This window comes from Ovis canadensis, chromosome 1 (assembly GCF_042477335.2).
Source record: "Ovis canadensis isolate MfBH-ARS-UI-01 breed Bighorn chromosome 1, ARS-UI_OviCan_v2, whole genome shotgun sequence".
Classification (NCBI taxonomy): Eukaryota; Metazoa; Chordata; class Mammalia; order Artiodactyla; family Bovidae; genus Ovis; species Ovis canadensis.
The window spans coordinates 200,365,704-200,372,398 of record NC_091245.1 but is presented as its reverse complement, the minus strand read 5'-3'; positions in this window follow the sequence as shown (position 1 = coordinate 200,372,398).

Genomic DNA, 6,695 nt, shown 5'->3' with positions numbered 1-6,695 from the left:
TGAAGCATAAAGCTGGACTCAAAATTGCCAGGAGAAATATCAAGAACCTCAGATATGCAGATGACACCACCCTGATGACAGAAAGTGAAGAACTAACGAGCCTCTTGATGAAAGTAAAAGAGGAGAGTGAAAAAGTTGGCTTAAAACTCAACATTCAGAAAACTAAGATCATGGCATCTAGTCCCGTCACTTCATGGCAAATAGATGGGGAAACAATGGAAACAGTGACAGACTATTTTGGGGGCTCTGAAATCACTGCAGATGGTGACTGCAGCCATGAAATTAAGACATTTGTTCCTTGGAAGAAAAGTTATGACCAACCTAGACAGCATGTTAAAAAGCAGAGACATTACTTTGCCAACAAATGTCCATCTAGTCAAAGCTGTGATTTTTCCAGTAGTCATGTATGGATGTGAGAGTTGGACTATAAAGAAAGCTGAGCACTGAAGAATTGATGCTTTTAAACTGCGGTGTTGGAGAAGACTTTTGAGAGTCCCTTGGATAGCAAGGAAATCCAACCAGTCCATCCTAAAAGAAATCAGTCCTGAATATTCATTGAAAGGACTGATGCTGGAACTGAAACTCCAATACTTTGGCCACCTGATGTGAAGAGCTGACTCATTTGAAAAGACTCTGATGCTGGAAAAGATTGAAGGCAGGAGGCGAAGGGGGTGACAGAGGATGAGATGGCTGGATGGCATCACTGACTAGATGGACATGAGTTTGGGTGAACTCCAGGAGTTGGTGATGGACAGGGAGGCCTGGTGTGCTGCAATTCATGGGGTCGCAAAGAGTCGGAAACGACTGAGCGACTGAACTGAGCTGAAAGATCTGACTTCATACCAAGTGTCCACTGGTGAATGGATCACATAGAGAATTCAATCTTCAGATAAACAGTTGAACTAGATTAGAGGTTCCATAAACTAGTGATCTCAGCATAATTTAGATAAACTTCTTTCTTTTCTTTTTTTTTTTTCTAAAGTTGAAGTATAGTTGATTTACAGTATTTCAGAGGTATAGCAAAGTGATTCAGTTATATATATATATATTCTTTTTCATTTTGTTTTTCATTATTTGCTTAATTTCTAAGCCGTGTCCAACTCTTTTATGATCCCGTGGACTGTAGCCTGCCAGACTCCCGTGTCCATGGGATTTCCCAGGCAAGAATACTGGAGTGCGTTGCCATTCCCTTCTCTAAGGAATCTTTCTGACCCAGGATTCAGGGATTGAATCCAAGTCTTGGCAGGCAATTTCTTTACCACTGAGCCACTAGGGAAGCCCATTTTTCATTATACATTATACAAGACACTGAAAAGTTTCCTGTAAGTCATTCAATCGTATCCAACTCTGCGATCCCATGGACTATACAGTCCATTTAATTCTCCAGGCCAGAATACTGGAGTGGGTAGCCGTTCCCTTCTCCAGGGGATGTTCCCAACCCAGGGACTGAACCCAGGTCTCCCGTATTACAGGCGGATTCTTTACCAGCTGAGCCACAAGGGAAGCCCTGAAAATAGTTCTGATGCTATAGGAAACTATAGTAGGTCCTTGTTGTTTATCTAGTTTGTATGCTATTGCTCAGGTGCTCAGTCATGTCTGACTCTTTGTGACCCCATGGACTGTAGCCCTCCAGGCTCTTCCGTCCATGACATTTTCCAGACAAGAATACTGGAGTGGATTGCCATTTCTTTCTCCAGGGGATCTTCCCAACCCAGACATGAAACCCAGGTCTCCTGCATCACAGGCAGATTCTTTACTGACTGAGCCGCCAGGGAAGCCCTCTACTTTATGTGCAGTAGGTTTATCAGTTCATCTCAAATTCCCAAATTAGTCCTCTCCCACTCCCTTTCCCCTGGTAACCATAAGTCTGTTGTCTGTGTCTGTGAGTCTATTTCTGTTTTGCAAATAAGTTTATTTGTATCATTTTTTAGGTTCCACTTATAAGTGATATCGTATGGTATTTGTATCACTCTGATTTATTTCGCTTAGTATGATAATCTCTTGGTCCATCCATGTCACTGCAAATGGCAATATTCCATTCTTTTTTTAAGTAGTTGAGTCATATTCCATTGTATATGCCTCATCTTCTTCCATTCATCCTTCGGTGGACATTTAGATTACTAAATGGAAAAAGAAAATGTGGTATGGGTAACTTCTCAAAAATACAGATTTCTAGACCTTACTTCTTGATTCTACTGAATAACAGTCTAGAAAATGAGGGAGGGAGATCACAAGGAATCTAAATATTTCACAGAAAAATTCTAATGTAGACAGTCCACACATATTGACCAATTTAAAAATGGATTGAAAGACCAATTAATTTGTTTCAATTAAAAAATATAATGGCTGTGCATGATCTGTTGCTCAGTTGCATCTGAGTCTTTGTGACCCCGTGGTGTGTAGCCCGCCAGATTCTTCTGTCCATGGGATTTCCCAGTATTCCGAAGGTACTGAAGTAGGTTGCCATTTCCTCCTCGAGGGATCTTCCCAAATCAAAGATCAAATCTGCATCTCTTGCGTCTTAGGACAATCTTATATAAAATGAACTAATGGTATGCTTTCTTAATTTTGACATTTGAGGATTGTGATATTAGTCCTGTTCAGAACTTCCTAAAGAGAATGCCACCATTCAGAGAGGAATAATGCTAATCATAATGTTAGAAAAAACACTCCAACACCTCTTATACCAAGATCCAGAACTTTTATCCAGTGGTATTAAGTATCTTGCTTAACAGATCATGATAGGGACAAATCCTCTTTTTGAGCTTAGATGGTTTTGCTCCATTTTTACTCCATGTTTGAGTCACTACAAAATTATTGATAACAAAAAGGAAAGAGGTGAGAAAGCATAGTAGAAATAACCCATTTCTACTATGAGAAAGAAGGTGCAATCTGTGAGCAATGGTTATTATCCTCATCCTTAACAACAAAAAATGGACTAATTGTGGACATTTTATTTCAGGTCTCAAAGCTGAGAAACAAATAGTAATAAAAATTGGACTTTTTATTGTTATATTAAGTAGTTTCTGGTTTTCTAATGGTTTATAGGTCAATCTGTTGTTAATGCCTAATAAAAAATGAAGGTAAAATGTTCTCTTTCAGAAGCAGAAAATAACATCTTTTTGAAGACAGATCATTAGAAATGGAGGCATTTTAGATTTATCTGTTCAATTTTCTTGTTTAACATGTATTTTCCCTATGTCCTGGAGAGGTAAGTGATAAAGTATAATTGGGAGAAATGGAGCTAGAATTTGTCTTCAAATTTCTGTTTGGTGATTTTTTTTCTTGTTAAATAATACCTGTGCCAATTACAAGTCAAAACTCTATTTATAGTCATAAGATTATTTTATATAGATTTCAGAGCAGGCACCATAAATGTATAAATATTTGTATGTTTATTTTAAATACTAAAGCATGTGAACATCTTGGTGTCACATTTAGTTAAAAGCATCTTTCCACTATTTGCATATTAAATACTAACAAGTTTTAGGTAAATTCCTTTGGAAATTTGGCATTGCTTCCTGAATTAGAATTAAAAAATGTTTTCTCCTGAAACAACTGGAAACATGGTACACATTCTATTCATTGCTTTGTACCAAAGCCAGCCTTACAATTCCTTTTCTGCTTTTGTCCCAACAAGCCCAAATTAGCTACTACAGAACTAGCCCAGACACCCTTGCATAATCACAATTGGTTGGCACATGCGATGACAACTTTGGCAAAACCTCTGTTTTCTTGTGCTTTTATAAGTTGCTTAGTTTAAAGGGAAGTGAAAGCTAGACCATTGCTGTTTTCCTAATGTTACCTTCTTAATCAGACAGTGATAGAGTTTATTAGAACAAAAAGGTACTTTGGGGATCATTTGGTTCTCTGTTTCTGTGAAAAAGACCAGGTGCTTGGTTCTTTCACTCCACCACCCATCAAATATTGATATTTTTAGAAAAACAAAATTAATTAGTAGAAAAAATGATAAGCAAAATATGGGCCTTATATTTTATCACCTTTCCAAAAGAAACCTGATCAGTTTTATCAGTTTTCAAAAGACTGTATGAATGTGATTGAATGTCTTTAAATATTTGCTTTCAATTTCTGTACTCAGAGCAGTAACTAACATTTTAAGAATTGGCACTAGTCTGAGGGTCCTGCACTAATACAGTTATCTCTTTCATTTTATAGATAACATCCCTGAGATTCTTGGGGGAGAACTGATTTACGTGAGATTATAGGGCCAAATTGGTACCAGAGACAGGATCTGTTGCCATGTCCTTCAATATGTAAGCCAATGCCTTTGGTAATTTGTGCTGCCTGCCCTAGTAAACTCTTAATGCAGAACTTAAGGAAATCTTAGAAGTCTGTGCAATTCAAACACTTGTGCAAGTCACCACCAGAATTCAAATGGATTAAAAAAATGTTTCACTTTTATATAAATTCTAAAACAATTAAGAGTTAAGTTCTTCAACATTTCCTCCATGGATAAGAAAGGCTAAAAAACTTTTATGTAACTTTTATATTTTTATTTTAAAGCTTAAGAGTATTATTTTTGTTAAGTGATTATATTGAATGTAACAATTTTAACACTTGACTTTACCCAGGAGTTTAAAGCATAACAAGTCCATGTGAAATATGCATTTCTTTTTTTTTTTAATTTTTTCTGGATACACACTGATATTCAAACAGATGACCCTTATTTTTGCCTTCATAATTAAATTCTCCCTGAGTAATAGACTACCTAACTGAACTTGATAGTTTCTATAAGTGTCACAAAAGACTCACAGAAGAAGATAAAATATATTTTTAAAAAATCCACATAAAATTTTGCATGTTAAAAATGTGCTCCCTCTTAGACACCCAGTAACACCTCTTAGTTCTTAAGCTTTATTTTCGTGTTACTGATTGTTCAACGAGAATAATTAACAAGTTAATAATATCAGAGACATTTTAGTATGTGTTCATAAAATTATATTTGGTATAAATATTCAGTCAGTTTCTAATTTATCAATTGGCCGGTATATTAATGATATGAATGGTAACTTCAGTATAGGACTTTTCCAACTTACTTTTTCCTTAATGGAATGATATTGACTGTTAGAGTGATGCAGTCCCTAGTTTAATCAAGGATGAGTCAGGTTTATTCTTGCTTCCCTGAATACTGTGTACCGTAATTCAAAAGGGTCAGTTCTTTGGGACTCAGCCTTCTTTATACTCTGACTCTCACATCTGCAGATGACTACTGGAAAAACCAAAGCTTTGACTATATGCACCATTGTTGGTAAAGTGATAGCTCTGCTTTCTAATACTCTGTTTAGGTTTGTAATAGCTTCTCTTCCAAGGACCAAGTGTCCTTTAATTTTGTGTCTACATGCACCATCTGCAGTGATTTTGGAGTCCAAAAAAAAAAAAAAATCTGTCACTATTTCCACTTTTTCCCCATCTGTTTGCCATGAGGTGATGGGACGGGATGCCATGATACTACTTTTTACAATCTTAGAAAAGCTTAAATGGGACGGGATGCCATGATACTACTTTTTACAATCTTAGAAAAGCTTAAAAGGAAGACTCAAATGGATCAAACTGTTTCCAAGTAATTTAACATCATTCCAGAACAAAGATGGAGGATCATTATAAGAATACAAAAGTATCCAGCACAAATATCCTTTCCTAGCTGCCATACAAAGTACCAAACACTGTGTGGCTTAAAACAACAGAAATTCATAGGGCATTCGCCACATTGTATTAAGGCCCACCCTAATAGCCTCACCTTAATTTGATTACCTCTATAAAGACTTTTTCCATGTAAGGTTACATTCCAAAGTACTAAGGATTAGACTTTAACACATCTTTTGGGGGGAACATGACTAAACTCATAAAACGTACTCTACAATGTAAAATTCATGCTATCTGGTATCCAGTCAAAATGACTTGGCTTGCAAGTTTTCTTTAACACATGAGGAAATTAACTCAGAGAGTTAAAGTGAATTTGAGGCTATATACCCTTGAATAACAACCAACATTTATGATTTGGGAGTTATGATATAGCCTTTTTCAAGACACAAGACGCTCTATGTGACTGAAAAATATATAACATGAAGGCCTTGCATAGATGGAGACGTATAAACAGTAGGGACGTGGCCTATTTCCCTTTCAGAATTCTAGTACTCTCCAGAATACACATTCTAAGACCAATGCAATGCATTTATTTGGGGTTTTATTGGAGACATGACCAGGAACATTCACAATAGAGACATTTTACAAGGTTTGGTCAGGAGACTCTGGTGCATTTTCCATGTGATACATCTTTTAACTGAAGATGTGGTTTGAGGATTTAATTCCTCTCAGCAGTTATTGCATACTATAGCACTTTCTTCATTTGAAAGGCTTATAGAATTAAATGGTGGTAACTTGCAGTGAAATACAAAATAGAGAAAAACACTCCTTGAAGTGGGATATATGTTAAAGAAAAACACATTTTATTATCTTAGCCATTGGCTGGAAGAAGATAACTTAAATGAGCTGCTGTCTGCCAGGCCACAGCCTGTGGCACAAACACAGAGAAGAGTGAGGTCATAGAAGTAGCTCATTACCCCTAACACAATATTGATTTTAATAGAAGCCTGGTTGGGGCTTGATGTGATGTTGAAAAACTGGATTGGAAGTCAAGACATGTGGGTTCTAATCCCAGTTTGACTGGCAACCAG